The 16,864-nt window shown below is 38.7% G+C and overlaps 1 long non-coding RNA gene across 1 annotated transcript; it reads left to right on the top strand.

Annotated features, from left to right (window-relative positions):
* Positions 1-9,126: 9,126 nt before the first annotated feature.
* LOC123606800 lies at positions 9,127-15,884 on the top strand. The gene is made up of 2 exons (XR_006716501.1): positions 9,127-11,570; positions 15,427-15,884. It is a non-coding gene; the product is annotated as an uncharacterized LOC123606800 (long non-coding RNA).
* The last annotated feature ends 980 nt before the right edge of the window (positions 15,885-16,864 follow it).

Here is a 16,864-nt window from a genome sequence, read left to right as displayed (position 1 = left end):
TGCTGCTTTTATTCTCTACTTTGAATTCACTCTGCAGGGTACTACGTTAGAATTTTCCTAACAACCTAGTCCACAACTACCAAAGAAAGACATTTTCAGCTTGAGTGAAAAGTTTATTTCATCTGTTCACAACATTCTGAAGATTTGGAGCGTGTATTTGTTAAATACCTCATTATCTGTTAATATATTCCATCAAATATTGGTAACAGTTTCTAAACAAGTACCCTTTTATATACAACCTTAAATCTATGGTATATACTTTTTTTTTTTTTTTCTATACCTTGAGAATGATTGTTCCCTTCTTTGAAATATGCACTCCCAGGGGTGCCTGGGGGTGCTCACTCAGTTAGGCTTCCAACTCTTGATCTCAGCTCAGGTCTTGATTTTAGGGTCATGGGTTCGGGTCCCACATTGGGCTCTGGGCTGGGAAGGAGGCCTACTTAAAAAAAAAAGACATAGGAACTCCCAGATAAAAGCCAATTTGTTTTTACATATGACTCTTCCTCAGCAGATTTTTTGTCCTCTATTAGAGGGCAAAGTCCTTTTAGAATGTAAAACTTGTATCAAGTTTAGCTACCTCTTAAATGACTTTCTGTCACAGACTTCCATAACAGTAAATAGAAAAGACGACACATTTGAAAATCAAAAGTATTCATTTGTGAGTCACATGAAAACAGCTTGCAGTGGATAGGCATGGTGGTGGCTTTTATTTGGTTGGTTAAGAATCCTATGTGTTCATTCCCATTAGATGATGTTCAGGAGCAATAAACTTAATACTTAAATTTTGGAGTCATTGGCAAGTATATCTGCACAATGATCAAAGTTTGGAGGTTAAGCAAAAGAATACAGAGTACAAAATAGGTATGTATTTACAAGTCAGCTGATACATTTATATTCATTTATTATTCATATGGTGTCTGTCTCCATAAAGAATTTCACATGGTTTACAATAAAAGACAGACATGAGACACAATCTTTAGAAATAGGGCAAGAGGACAAGAGCTAAATAGAGGAGTAGCTATTAACTCATTATCCCTAACATATGGGATAGATATAAAACCTATGCTATGGGTTTTGAACAAAACTCATACATGAAAATGCAACAGATTTCATGGCTCTTATTCACAAAGTTATTATCTTATTGGGAGATACAAGCCCTTTATTTATCTCAATATTAAGAATAACAAGGTGGATTTTTATACTAAGCACACTAAACAACAATGTCTTTTTGTAGTGACGGTTATTTTAAAATGCAGAAATTTGTTCCAAAATGGTAGGATGTAAACTCTGCAGGTGGAAGAAATAGAGCAAGGGAATTTTCCACTGGCTGTCCACTTTTTGGCTCTTCTTTGAGGCACTTTCTTGTTTTGTTTTTATTACTAATGATGAGTATAAAATGTTCCCAGTATCTCCACATGCTCAAGAATTATTAGAAGCATTAATTACTACAGGACAGACTTATATTTTTCTGGTATTAAATCAGTTCTCTTCTGATATAAATATCATTGAGAAAATTAGCTTTTCTTACCTTTTCCTATTGTTGTTACAAGTAATGAAAGAATTGTCTTGTTTTTAATGTTTAATGTCCAGAAGAATACGGGTTTTAATGAATCACAGTCGTTTGGAAGATGTGTACTCCCATATTTCACCCTCAGTGCTTCATGGGAAGTGTTGCTTAAGTCCTAAGTAAAACAAGCTTCACACCGGTGTCCAACTAACTGGGAATTTGCTGGGAGGGTATTTTACCTATACCAAATTTCCTAAGCTCTAAATTCCCAAACGTTAGATCTAGTCATCCTTGATCCCTCTCTTTCATTCATGGCCCACATCCAGTCCATTTGAAAAATCATCAGGATGCACTCTTTAAAATATATCCAGATTTTGACTACTTACCACTTCGTCTACTACCATGCTGGCCATGCTACCATCTTCCCTTGCCTGGACTACAGCCTTAGTTTCCCAGTTGGTCTTCCTGCTCCTACAGCCTCCCCACAAACTATATCTATCCTCTATACGTAGCTAGGCTGACCCATTAAAATGTAAGGCAGATAATGTCATTTTCCAGTGTTTTCTAATGTCACGCAGAGTTGAGATTACCGTGGCCTTCACCACCATGTGATCCATTTCCTTTCTACCTCCCTGACATATTATGACCTTTCTCCTCTCACTCTGTCCAAACACTGGTCTCCTTGTTTTTTCAACATACCAGTAAACTTCCCCTTCACAGGCTTTGTACTTTCTGTTGTCACTTTAGTCTGGACATTGTTGAGCTATTCCAGGTTCCATGATTCACTCTCTCACGTCCTTTGTACCAATGTGACCTAATTCAGAAAGTCTACCCCTGACCATGTAAAAGACCATTCGATTCCATCATGCCCCCCTCCAACTGACTTTTCTCCATTGTACTTGCATAACATACATTTGTTCACTTGTACTCTGTTTCCCTTCCCTAGCAGCATATGAGCTCCTTGGGGAAGGTGTTCGATTTGTTCCCTGATGTTTACCCAGTGCCTAGAAGTTCCTTTTTTATAACAGATGCTCAAGAAATATTTCTAGAACGAATAAAGTGATCATCTCATATTTGAGAGCCCAACTCAAAATCTGAGACTACTAGAATGTATTAGCACGTAAGGTGAGTTTAGAGCAGTGGTTACCAGGCACTCAGAAATTTGTGCTTAAAAATAAAACCAAGATAATTTTGATATAGATCAAATGAAGATTTTATGAGGCTGAGGCTTAATAATTTGCATTTTTAACAGTCTCCACAGGTGATTCCTTTGCAGGTATAAGATTTAGTACCATTATTATAGAAATTAGAGTATGGGATCTATATCTGCTTGCTTCAGACGTTGTATTACCTGCCTGATGCTGAAAGCCTTTGAGCTGAAGTACCTTGGTATGGAATCTGGACCAGTCAGTGCTTCTTGACCTTGGCTTCATATTATAATCATCTGGGGAAAGAGCTCTCAAAGCATCAGATCCTGGGATGTCCCCCTCAGCTGTTGTTTAAGACTGCATGGATTCAATCTCCGGCTGCACTTCTCACTGGCTTTTTGACCTTAGGCAAGTTGGTTACCTTCTCTTGGAAACTGTGAGTAGTAATAGTGCTCCCTTCAGAAGATCATGGAGGGGCCCCCGGTAAATGAAATCAAATTATATATGTAAAACACTTAGAATCTGGCACGTAGGAAACCCTCATAAAGGATTAGATAGTATTACTAAGTTTGGGTGACAAAAACTGATCATCTTTATTGCTATTCTCTTACAAAGAAGATTTGAGATTTATTCTATTCTACTTTGTTGATTCCTTAACTTCCAAGCAAACCCAGCTGCAGTGGTGACAAAGGGAAACAGCTACATCTTTGGGTCATTTCAGGCCCAATCTAGTGAAGCTGCTACCTATATGGGAACGGAATGGAGTGAATGGCAGTGGACCAACTGACCAAAGAATCCTCTCCTGAGATGGTCATTTTGGATAGTTTTATTTTTTCAAATCCCATTTTCTCAAATATCTCATTCTTACTGGGAGAAATAAGAGAAATAAAATAAATTCAAGAGAAATATCCATCATTATGTACCAGTAGGGCTGATACTTATTTTAAAATAGGGGCTAGCTTGACTGAGTAACAAGGGGAGGAATCTGAAAATAGCACAGTGTGCAAGCGCTAAAAAAGAATGAAAATATTCTTGTTCCGTTGAAAAAACACAGCTCTGAAACAATGGTAGAGATGGAAGAAAATGTCATGGGGAAATTTCACAGGGAAATTATTGGGCAGTATAGTCTGTTTATAAAAGTCTCTTCGGTTCCTTTGAGTCCGTTAAAACTAAAATACAAGTAAAGCTATGGATTTCCCAGTGTTTTTGTCACTCAGAAGTGGTTATATTTAGTGCCATTGACTAGCTGTTAGTTGTTTTTCGGAAAGTCATCAGGAAAGTTTTTAGTTAATATTTGGTAAGATCTAATTTTGGAATGGGCTTCTATGACTCTATGTACCTGTCTCTCCTTGTAACAGAAAGTTAAACAAAGAATAATGATGTAGTACACTACAAGTGTTGAGTCCCTGTGGTTTTAGTTAAATCTAAATGCAAATCAAAATGCATTTTTTATGCCAGGATATTTGGTGAGCTACTTTAATGCTTATTTTATGGTTCCACAGACCATAACTGACACCTATTTGAAAGCACTCAATTTCCAGTATTGAATGTGCAAAATTGCTTTCTACTCTAAGATCACAAAAAGGGCATGTGACGCATACCATAATTTATCTGCCTCAGAAAGTAAGATTTGGTTCTTATAAAGAGGACACATGTTAGGTACTTAAAATTTACTGAAACCTGGCTTGCATGTATTCCTTAGGCTTGATGATACAACATTTGGTTATCCTAAGGTAGTAAGACAAATCTTTCAGACAAGACTACACCCGCAGGATCATGGCAGAGGAGGTCAAACCACATGGCATTATCCAGTTTCTTCCCTTTAATTATAAAGGAAGCCAACTCTGCAGACATTCAGAACCTGGTGTGTACCTCTGGGTCTGATTTAATACAACTAGTGCTAATCACTGAATTCATCTAATCCTAAGCAAAAGTAAGGAATCAGCACAGATTTCTCATGGGTGATTGTGTAATTTTTAAAGCTTTTTGTAATGTTGAAAATAGTTTAAGACCCTTACGTTCTACCTATTACTTTTCTAATGCCCTCCAATAGTTCACAAATTCAGACTGTAAACCAGTCAACCAGATGATGCTTAAAATAATTTCTTTCCTCTTCCAAGGTGAGAATTTCTCTTTGGCATCTGAAAGATCTTTCTTGGAAAACTTTAAGTCATCCACAGTCATTTCAGTATTTTAAGGAAGAGGCAAATCAATTACTTAGCTCCTCCTTCATCTAAATGGAGTTGTTTCTATTGTTTTTGTTTTGTTTTTACTCTTGATTTTAATCTGTAGTGGGTGGGTCAAACACTAGTGTTCTGGCAAACCAAAATGTAATCATTAATATTGTTTAAGTTCCCTGGCAGTTCATTTAGGAAGTAGGTGATATTTTAAATGGAAAATTACAGACTTAAAGAAATAATAGTGTACATTCGAATGACCCTTTACAATTTACAGTGCACTTACACAGAGTCCAGATTGGTGGTATTGATCTGCTCCAGATTCTCCTGTGTACCTCCTCCAACCTTGGAGCAATGATTAATTTGATTTTCTTCGTTTGTAGAAAGAATTTGCAAATACAATTCTAGGTATGTGGAATGTGGTTTGAGTTAAGTGGATAAAGAGATGAATATGATATTACAATGTTTATTTAGAGTCTACCTCTTCTAGTTTAGGGGATTATGAGGAAACCTTCAAAAGGTCCTTCCTCCAATGAAAATAATAAAAACTATTGTGCTCATGTGTTCCCATCTTTGTATTAGAAATTTTTTCTGAAGATATATTAAAAAAGAAAAAACTAGCCTCTAATGGTGTTAGGAGTTGAACTTTTTCTGTAAGGTTATTTAGTGGCACGTAGTTAAAACTTTAAAAAAATTGTCCTCTATATGCCAGTTTTTCCTCTTTTATGATCTGCAAAAAATTGAGAATGACTGTAATGCCCAAAAAATGTTTAAAAAAAAAATGGAAACAACTATAATGTCCCCAGAATGCTGATTAGATAAATTACCTATCACCTTAAAAAAAAAAAAAAGAGTATAATGCAAACTTCAAAGATCATGTTTTAGAATACTTAGAAAATTCTTCTATTTATTGTTGCATGAAAAAAGTATATCAACAGTTTGACCCCAGTTCAGTCTGTGTGTCTATGTATTTATTCAATGATCAAATTTCACTGAGCATTTACCTTGTTCAGAGCTCTGTGATGAGAACTGGGATAGATGAGAACTGGGATAGCAGCAGTAAATAAGACCATCCCTTCCCTCAAAATCATACGCATGCCAAATAGTACAGGCAGAACCAGTCAGAGTGCTAATGGTTTGGGATTTTGGTGTCTATTTCCTTTTTTAAACCTGACTTGACTTCTCCGAATCCTAGCAGGATCATGTATCAACTCATATTCAGACTACAGCATAAACATGTTTTTGTAACTTTATTCACTTCATGCATATTCAAGGAAGACCCTAGCAGAATAAAAGTTATTTTCTTAAGCAGCTGAAGAAAAGCAATCTCAGTGTATTATAGCATTTATGATAGTCTCCACCACATGTTGCTACTCTCTAAGATAAAGAGCGAAACTAATGCAAAGAGCACTCTGGTGTCTGCTATTTGCATTTTTCGACTAAGAGAGGCATTATTTTAAAACCTAGTCAAATGTTTCTAGGGAGAATTGATAGAAAAATAGAAGAACTCTAGAATATTACTAATGCTTTGGCTATCCAGAATTTGTGTAAAATCACTAATTTAGTATCTATTCAGTAAGTCAAATACTGTGCATGGTCTATCACTTTTAATTATGCTAAAAATCCCAAATAGTTTAAGTATCAATTCATAATTTTCCTTAGAAAAACTCTTGATTCCACTAGGCTTCTCAATGTATTGCATAATTCAAGGAAACAATTGCCGGTTTTAAGTTAACATTATGTAAAATAAGTCACATATTTTTCATAAGCTTAACATTAAGCAGAATTTATTATTTCTTATGTCCTTAGTAATGAGAAGGTTAATTTTGTTAGGACTTTATGGATGAATAGAAGTTCAAGTTAATAATAAAAGATTTGACAGGAATTTTTGTTGTCTTTTTAGTTGTGAACTCAATGATTAAATTTTGCTCCCACCTTAAAAAAATCATCAAAATCATGCTACAGAGATAATCAAAATCAACATTTACATTTGTGACTTTAGATCTTAGAAGTCTTCACTTACTGCTTAAATGGCAGTAGGCCATTTAAGCCTTCCTCACAAAATTATGATAATTGATATATGTCATTCCCTTCACGTTAGCAGTTTTGGATTTGATAGGCAGAAAACAATCCATTTGATAGATCTTTTCTGCAATACTCAAATTTTTGTTTCACTGATTCTGATCAGATGTATGTGGTTTGTATACTTTGGATTTGTTTATTCCTCCATATGAAATCTATTTGAAATTGCTTTCCAAAAGGAAAAGAGGATGGATTTGGGGCTTGTGAATGCTAAACAGAAACTTAATACACATGTAACAGAGATGTGCTTTCGACTTCAAGCTTTAAAATACTGACTTTGTATCAGTATACATATCAGTATACATCAGATGCATAACATTTGAGTCATGAGTATGATGGAGAATGTCAGAATACTAACCAGTTTTGCTGTATAGCCACTATCCATATATCTCTTTAGAGAGCAACTCCTTTTGATCCCAAATAAATCTGAGTAAAAGTATCCTAAGTTCAATGAGATTAGTCTGGCATTAAACCAAACCAAATTGTCCTTGCTCTTGCCCTGCCTTACCCTGATAAAGCAAATAGTCTAAAACAAGAGCAACAAAAAGAAAGAAAATTATCAATTGGAAAGTCATTATTCATCTAAAATTTGAAAACCAGGCATGAATTCAGTAAGTTTAGGAACGTTTGATTCCATAGTTTTAGTCTCGAAAGTGAATTTTACTGAGTAGTTTATGTGGTCTCTTTTGTCCTTTCATTTAACACATATGCATGAATATCTGCTGTGTCAGAATAATAATTCATCATCCACTATGATTATCAAGAACAAATTGAGCAACTCTCTTTGAGATTCCAAAGAAGAATGGAAATCTCTACTAGGCCCAGAATGTTCTTATAACTGAGAAAAGTCAGCTGGACTGAAATGTCTTATTGGTTCTGGCATTAACTTAGTGTGCGATCTACCATAAATGACTCTGCTTCCTGGGGCTGCATTTTTTTTTCCAGGTTCAGATATTTGTCATCTTTTGAAGCACTATTAACTACCTGTCTTCTGTAGTGAACTTTTGTAAGAATTAAAGAAGATGCTCCTGTGAAGCTTTTCAGGGTATTTATTTGTCGTAAAATCAGTGCAAACCACTTTCATTAAGGTCAGCAGAAAACTCTTCTCAAGATTTTAGAAACCTTCATTTTCAGATCTCACATGCAAATATATTTGGCCTTTAAATTTCCTCCACAAATTAAAATAACAAAGATTATTTGCAACTTTGTCCTAAATGCCAGAGTTTGGGCTTCTGTAGTAGTAGGACAAAATAGCAAAATAAATACTTTATGGATGTGTACCTTCATGTAAGAAAAAATGTGTTGTGGTTGATTTTATTTCAAATAGGCAGAGGCAGAGATAGTCTAATTTAGTTTGATGGTTGTCATCCTTTTTTAAAGTCCAGATGTATAACTTTGTGTAAATGTAAGGTGTACGATGTATATTGATGCACCTACATATTACAAAATAATTACTTCCATAGCATTTAGTTAACACCTTCATCACATCAAATAAGTCCTCCTCATATGTTTCACACCACACATCACAATTGATGAGACCTCTCTCCATGCTCTTAATGTATTTACTTGAAACTCGGGTTCTCTCTAGTATGTCATTCTCTTCTTTCATGACCTTTTCTTAGAAATGAGAGATTATTTGATTAAAATGAATCAGATTAGGATTTCCAGGGAAGATGGTGGAGTAGGAAGATCCCAAGCTCATCCCGTGGATGCAACTAAAAACACCCATATTCGTGTAAATAACTCAGAAGACGACCAGAAGACTGGCAGAACAAACCCCCCACAGCTAAGTGTAGAGAAGAGGCCACGTCAAAGTGGGTGGGAAGGGCAGAGATGCGGTCGGGAGCCAAACGGACCTGTCAATGGGAGAGAGGGATGCCGTGTGTGCATACAGCAGGGAGGATAAGATCCTCAAACCAGGCACCACAGGCACAGGGAAGATGAACCTCCATGGCATTTGGCTTTTTTTTTTTGTTGTTTTTGTTTTTTTTAATTTTTTTTTTAACATTTATTTATTTTTGAGACAGAGAGAGACAGAGCATGAATGGGGGAGGGGCAGAGAGAGAGGGAGACACAGAATCAGAAGCAGGCTCCAGGCTCTGAGCCATCAGCCCAGAGCCTGACGCGGGGCTCGAACTCACGGACCACGAGATCATGACCTGAGCTGAAGTCGGACGCTCAACCGACTGAGCCACCCAGGCGCCCCTTGGCTTTGAAAAGCAGAAGGGCCTAACAATCCATGGAGCTTAACATGTGAACTTTAAAAATGAATAGGCTCTTCCCTGGGGGAGCAGTGAAGAAACTGAGTCCCTGCCCATAAAGAGAGAGCACAACAGCCCCTCAGAGATACAGCATAGAAGCAGTAGTTTGAAAAACGCCCGGGCTATACTGGAGGGACATTTGTTTCCTAATCTCGGAGCATGTGCTGGAGGAGCAGGGAACTTCGGAAGACTTTGGAAGACTTCGGGAACAAAGTAGTTGGTGGGCGCTATTCCCCGCCCCCCCCCCCGCCCGCCCGCCTACCTCCCAGCCTGAACACACAGACGCCTGCAGGAAGCAGCTCAGTGCCACCACACCACCTAGCTTGCTAACTGTGTGCCCGTCCCCATTCTGTGCTGTGGACGTGCTCCCTCCAAACCAGCACCTGGTGGGAGCTCTCCCCTCACACAGCAAACCAGCAAGGACCTTGTGGCACCATGAGCCCCACCCCCATGGTCTCCTGGGCACTCACCTCTCCAACCCTGGAGTTTTCTAAAGCGGCTCCAAGTCCCCTCCACAACAGACCCGTGCAGACTTTAACACCGTGTACCCTCATGTTCTCCAGTAGTCCTGCTCCCTCCAATACACCATTGGGTGGGGCCCATCCAAAGTGGTGTCACAAGTCTGGCAGCATGCAAGCAGCCCTGACGGGGGCCAACACAGCTTCAAAGTGACTCCTGCCCTGTGGAAAGGGGAAGACAACCACACATACCAGTCCGACTGAGGCCTCAGTGGCGGGCTGGAGCCAGACATCTGGTCTGATTGCAGGCCCCTCACACCAAAGAAGATTTCTCAAGGGGACAACACAGGAAAAGTGCCCTGAAGGACCCCGAAGTCCAGTGCAACTGCATCTCTGGCAAATGCCTGGTGTGACTAAACTCAAGCCCAAGGTGGCCCCAGACGGGCCCATTAACACAGGGACAGAAGTGCCCCCAACAGGCAAAGAAAGCCATTGCAAATGACAGTACCGAAGGCAAATGCGTCTCAGCCACAATAGCAGGGTACACATAACACACATAGGAGACACCCTTGAAGTGCCAAGTTCTAATTAATAGGAGACATTGCTCTTCAGGACACTACAGGCCTCTTCTTCATAAGGCTGCTAGTTTCAAGATCAGGAAACCTAGCCGACTTTGCTAGCAGAAACACAGAGAGTTAGACAAAATGAGACAACGGAATATGTCTCAAATGAAAGAACAGGACAAAATCACAGCAAACATCTAAATGAAACAGATGACCAATATGCCTGATAAAGAATTTAAAGCAATGGTCATGAAGATGTGCACTGGGCTCGACAGAAGAGTAGAGGACTTCAGTGAGACCCTCAACAAAACAGGAAACAAAAAAGAACCAGAGATGAAAAAAATAAGTGAAATTAAAAATCGACTACATGGAGGAAATAGACTGGAGGAAGCAGAAGAATCAATGAGCGACCTGGAGGACAGAGCAATGGAGAGCAATCCGGCTGAACAGGAGAGAGACAAATAATAGTAATAAATGAAAATAGACTTAGGGAACCCGGTGACACCGTCAAGCATAATATTCCCATTATAGGGTTCCCAGAAACAAACTTCATAGGTACAAAAAAGAGGTTGGTGTTTGCCAGAGGCTGGGGTGGGGAGGAGGTATGGGGGTGGAGGAGCAGTGAAGGTGAAAGCCACTGCTAAGTGTTTTGGTTTTTTTTCACTGTTGCCTTTATGGGGAGAATTGGTTGATGGACCCAATACCCATCTACTAGCCCCTTCTCTCCACTACATTGTAGCTAGTGATGACCATGCGATACATTTCTGAGTCATAGATATAAGTAAGAGTTTACTATTTTAGGGGTTTGCTTTCCTGATAAGAGAGAAGCTGAGCTGGCACCTCACTCTAATTTTATGCCTTTCGCTCCTTCCTGCTTTTCCCTGTTTTCTAATGGAGAGGTGATACCCAAAGAAACAGCATCACTCTAGAATCATGAGGAAATAAATATGAGTACAAAGACCTCCACACTGAAGATTGTCGAGTACAACATCAAAAAAGAGCCTGTGTCCCCTATAGCATCTTTGGGAAGCTGAACTAATATCCCACCTCTGGACTTACTGTTCTGTATGAAAAATGGATTCCCATTTGCTTGAACTTTTTTGTTTTTGTTTTTGCTATTTTCAGCTGCGTTCATTCCTAATCAATTTACAATTTTAAATCTTTCAGTTATCTGCCATTGAGTACCTGTGTGCCAGGCACTGTGCTAAGTGTTTGATATATATCAATTAATTTCAGCCACATGACAGCCATGAGGAAAGTGACACTTTGCTACAGATAACATGCATATGGGCGGATGGATCCCTGTGTGACTGGAATGGATTTATCAAATGAAGGAACCAGAGCACCAAAGTGTTAAGCGACTTTGCGTAGCTAGTAAGTGGCAGTACTAGAATTCAAACAATGTCAGTCATATTACCAAATTTCATGACTTTATAATTTCCTTGACTTAAACTCATTTTTGCTTAAATTTGATTTATGGCAATGCTGAGGTTCTTTTCAAATGCATTTGTCTTTATCATGAATGTTGCCCACTTTTCTATCAGGGCATTCCTATTATTAGAAATGGGTCTGAACCTCTTCCATTCTTTCCTATTTGTCATTTGTCATTTTCGGTTTGCTCAGGGGTTTTATTTGTCATGCGAAATAATTTTATTGTGAAGTTAAATTCATTAATAATCTCTTTTATACTTTCTGGTTATTATATGTAGAAATTTCTTAGACCTCTAAGAAAACCATATTTATAATTTTATTCAAATACTTTTATAGTCTAATTCTTTGATTTTATATCTTTGATCTACCAAGATGTTATTTTGGTGTAAGACATGGGGTAAAATTGCAATTTTCCCAGTTTTCTAGAATGCCACATCTATCATGTGTAAAAACTGAACAAAAACAAAGAAAAAAATCCTGCATATTTTGTCTATAACTGAAGTTTCTGTTCCTTTCTATCAATCTCTTATGATAAAGGATATCTCCTTCATAACTGGGGTCAACATCATAAATATCATAACTAATGAGAATTATGTGAAACCTTTTTGTTTTATTTTTAAAAAATACAAGAATGTGAAACAATTCTATACCTTCTTAAGATTCTGGAGATTATGGCCGATGTATGAAGTTATGAAGCAGACCCAGTAGTATAAACACAGAGAAGGAAAACAAAATATAAATATATGCAAAACATTCTATGATATTAGAAAATCCAAGCATTAACTGGAAACTTATTAGAACTAATCAAAACAACTGAATAAATTGGCAGAACAAAATTTACCCTCAAATCATTAGTTTTCTTAAGTATCGTTGAGGCTAGATAATGTTTCAAGATTATGCTTTATGTTTCTTCTTTATCTACCCCCTAACGATCCACAATTTAAGTAAATCTGAGTTCTGCATTTCATTTCCTCGGGGGAGCATTGACTGAGCAGGAAGCAAAGACTTTTTTGTCCAAAGACTTTTGCATAATACTTAGGAGAACTTGGAGGGTTTATGGGGAGGGTAAAGGGGATGTAAAGCCAGAGTGCCTTGAGGTGTATATTATCAAGATATTGGAGGTCTATCCATAGAAAGTTATAATCCATCTCCTTTCTCCTTTTTTATGCATTCTGCATTGCAGGTTAGGATTGTGGTCTTTTTATTATTATTATTTTAGAGAGAGAGCACGGATGTGCAAGGGGAGGGAGGGGGCAGAGGGAGAGAGAGAGAGAGGGAGAGAGAATCTTAAGCAAGCTCTATGTTCAGCGTGGAGCCTGACAAGGGCCCCGAAACCACGACTCTGGGATCAGGACCTGAGCCAAAATCAAGAGTTGAACTCTTAACCGACTGAGCCATCCAGGCGGCTCCAGGGCACCTGGGTAGCTCAGTCGGTTAAGCCTCCAACTTTTGATTTTGGCTCAGGTCATGATCTCAGGGTTGTGGGATCCAGCCCTGTATGAGGCTCTGTGCAGAGTCTGGAGCCTGCATAAGATTCTCTCCCTCTCCCTCTGCTCCTCTCCCCCCCCCCCCCGCACCCCCCGCCACTCTCTTGCTAAAATTAAAAGCATACATACACACATACATACATACATACATATGACACCTACTCCTGAGGGTGGAGGGAAGCAGGACTTCATGATGCTGTCTTGAGGCTGATGCGTGCCATGAGAGCCAGGGTGCTCTGAGTTCTTTGCCTCCTTTTAAATTTCTGCCCTTTTCATGTACTGGTTTTAAAGACCTAAGAGAGGCTCTTAAAATAAGGCTGTGTGATTTTTCTATGCAATACATTCTGATCTGTTTCTAAAACAGTTCTTTTTTTTTAATTTTTTTTTAATGTTTATTTATTTTTGAGAGAGAGACAGAGACAGAGCGTGAGCAGGGGAGGGGCAGAGAGAGAGGGAGGCACAGAATCCGAAGCAGGCTCCAGGCTCTGAGCTGTCAGCACAGAGCCCGACGCGGGGCTTGAACTCACAGACTGTGATATCATGACCTGAGCCAAAGTCGGAGCTCAACCGACTGAGCCACCCAGGCACCCCTGTTTCTAAAACAGTTCTTAATGTGACTACTTAAACATTTAAGTCTTGTGGGACCACCAAAAAATCCCCAAATAAATGGGAATAGATTTTTTTAATGTGTTAGACTATCTACAAATATTTTTATTATTACAAATTTAAAAATAAAAACTTGTGCTTCCTGTAGTTAAAGTTCAGTTAATGGCACATGTTTGCTAAAAATATGGATAAGAATTAGATCTTCTTGTCTTCATCTCTCATCAGTAAGCCTGAGTGGGTCTATGAGACTATCCATTTTTTCCCTTCCCATTTATAACCTCAAGTTTGGGATTTTGGTTAACTTGAAAGTTATTAAAAGCTCTTACATAGTTTTACTGCAATTCTGGACTGCCTGCAATGTTTCTTTTAGCAATTTTAGGCAAACAGAATATGTATCTACCAGGCCATGTGAATTCATTTATTGAATCATGTGTAGTAATACATCTTTTAGCCTCTACTATGTAGCAGGCATTGTGTGATTGACTTTACAAAGGAAATGTTAAGAATATACAATCTCATAATCCACTTAGGCAAACAACATAGATTTTTAGGAAAAGATGGCCATAATAATGGTTCTAGGCTCCTCCAAACTGGGGCTCATGCCCCAGTTGTTTAAGGTGTAGCTATTCTTTGTTTTGTTTTTTTTTTTCAACGTTTATCCATTTTTGGGACAGAGAGAGACAGAGCATGAACGGGGGAGGGGCAGAGAGAGAGGGAGACACAGAATCGGAAACAGGCTCCAGGCTCTGAGCCATCAGCCCAGAGCCTGACGCGGGGCTCGAACTCCCGGACCGCGAGATCGTGACCTGGCTGAAGTCGGACGCTTAACCGACTGCGCCACCCAGGCGCCCCTAAGGTGTAGCTACTCTTTCACTGATTCATATGGTTACCCTGGAAGATTCTTTGCATTTAATTATCTGTAAACCAATCTGTAAACCATGTAAACATGTAAGAACTGTATTCAAACTTAAGAAAAAGACAAACCTCAAGAAACCCGTCCTGTTTATTGCAATTTTAATCTCTTAATGATTAGGATAATTCACTTGACCATGAATCTAAAATGTATGTTTGAGCTCTTTGATTCCATAGATCATCTTCCTGTTTTTGATTTAGATGTATTTCATCTACTACATACAATATTGGTGGTCTTATAGTTTCTTTCTTATATATATCTGGTTAAAGAATTTAGTGTTAGCAGAGCATGATGACTTTAAGCAACATTTTAGTCAGAACGTCTTAAAAATGTTATCACCGCTTTTTAGTGTGTGTGTCTACATGGGTTTCTACTGATCTATTTTAAAAAGAAAAATTTTTAAGAAAAAAAAAAAAGACAGTGTTATTGTACTCCACTAGCAGAGTGCTATTGTTTAGGGACCAAGTGAGAAAAAGAAACCATTCTCAGTATTTAAAATAAAGAATTTAGTGTAGGAAATGGATGGAATGGGTGATGGAAATTGCTGAGAAGCTATCCAGAGCCAAAGAGGCTATCCAAACTTTGGCAAAATCAAAGCTCCCACCATTTGCAGACTGAAGGACAAAGGAGCGAGAGGTATGATGGTAGCCCGTGGCCATGGGTTACTGCATGAAGTGTGAAGCTTGAGGGCTTCTCTGACAGGAGCTGGAATCTTGAAAGTGAGGGTAGCTACTGCAAAGGCAGAAAAAGCAGTTCCTTGGCTTTTCCCTTCCTCCTGCCCTCGAATCTGCAGATGGTCCTGGAGCCTGGGAAAAGCAGATCGCAGAGGTCAGCCTCCCTGGATACAAAGCAGAACTGGGTACAAGAACAGACATGACCGGAGCAGGCACAGAGGGCATGCAATTCAAGTGGTTTCCAAAAGTGGGGGTGGATTCGCACTGGACAGCGCATGCTATTTCTCCTGTGAGTCCCTTACCCTCACTGTTCTCATCCTGTGGGACAGCAAAAGGGAGGCGTGCAGCAATGATGTCAGAGCCCCTTGGAGCTTAAATCAATGACACTTGTCTCAGTGATAATACTGCGTCCTGTCAAACAAACCAAGCCACATAGAAAGTGACTTATTTTCCATAGCTTCTTTTTGGAAAAAAACGTACATTGCCTCTTCACCATGTACCTTAGCAACAGCCACAGAGAATACTTTCGGACTATGGTAGTACAAAAGAATTCCCTAATTAAGAAATGTATTTATTCGGGGCGCCTGGGTGGCGCAGTCGGTTAAGCGTCCGACTTCGGCCAGGTCACGATCTCGCGGTCCGTGAGTTCGAGCCCCGCGTCAGGCTCTGGGCTGATGGCTCAGAGCCTGGAACCTGTTTCCGATTCTGTGTCTCCCTCTCTCTCTGCCCCTCCCCCGTTCATGCTCTGTCTCTCTCTGTCCCAAAAATAAATAAACGTTGAAAAAAAAATTAAAAAAAAAAAGAAATGTATTTATTCAAAAAAAAGTATTTATTCTCTTAGTTCTTTAATTTATAGTTTTATTTATGTGTGACACATGGAACAATTGAACTAAAATGAAAATACAGAAAACAGTTAAATGATGCTGAGTTTGGAACTTGAAAGTTGGATATCAATCAAAGGGAAAAAAAAGCCAGTAAACTACATTAGTTGCACTGCTATGCAAAAATAATTAAATCAACCTCAAGGAAACCATGCTATGACATGTACACAAACTACATTAATAGCAATGGCGTAGGATAGTCTGCTGTTCAGGAAAAGATTCAGTATAGACATCAATTACATGCAAGATGCTTCATGACTTGACAGCAAATTTTTTCTGCCTGTTTTCCTGCTACTTTCTCATATATATCCCCTACATCATTTTGCAGTACCATAGGTTTTGAATCAAGCAGCATTCTTTAATATAGAGGTAATGCCTTTAAGTTTCTAAAGAATGTTCAAGTATTTTAGAAGGGAAAAGGAACATTTTTCAATACAAGATGACATGGTGCATAAGTGTGTATTAGAATATGTTAACCAGCTGATCGAGAAATATTTATAGGGAGCCAACATAGCCAACGCCTTTGTGAAAGGCACTGGACAATATAAGTAGGTGTAAGACTATAGACGTTTATTGGGGAAGCTTACAGCCTATTTGTGGAACAAGGTATGGGACTGACAAGTAGTGCAAAGAGAGTACTGTAGGAATTCCTGTGTTAGATAAAACCAGATCTGAT

The sequence above is a fragment of the Leopardus geoffroyi genome, chromosome A2 (genome assembly GCF_018350155.1).
Source record: "Leopardus geoffroyi isolate Oge1 chromosome A2, O.geoffroyi_Oge1_pat1.0, whole genome shotgun sequence".
Taxonomy (NCBI): Eukaryota; Metazoa; Chordata; class Mammalia; order Carnivora; family Felidae; genus Leopardus; species Leopardus geoffroyi.
The sequence above is the reverse complement of the archived record's forward strand: the minus strand, read 5'-3'. Positions and strand labels throughout refer to the sequence as shown.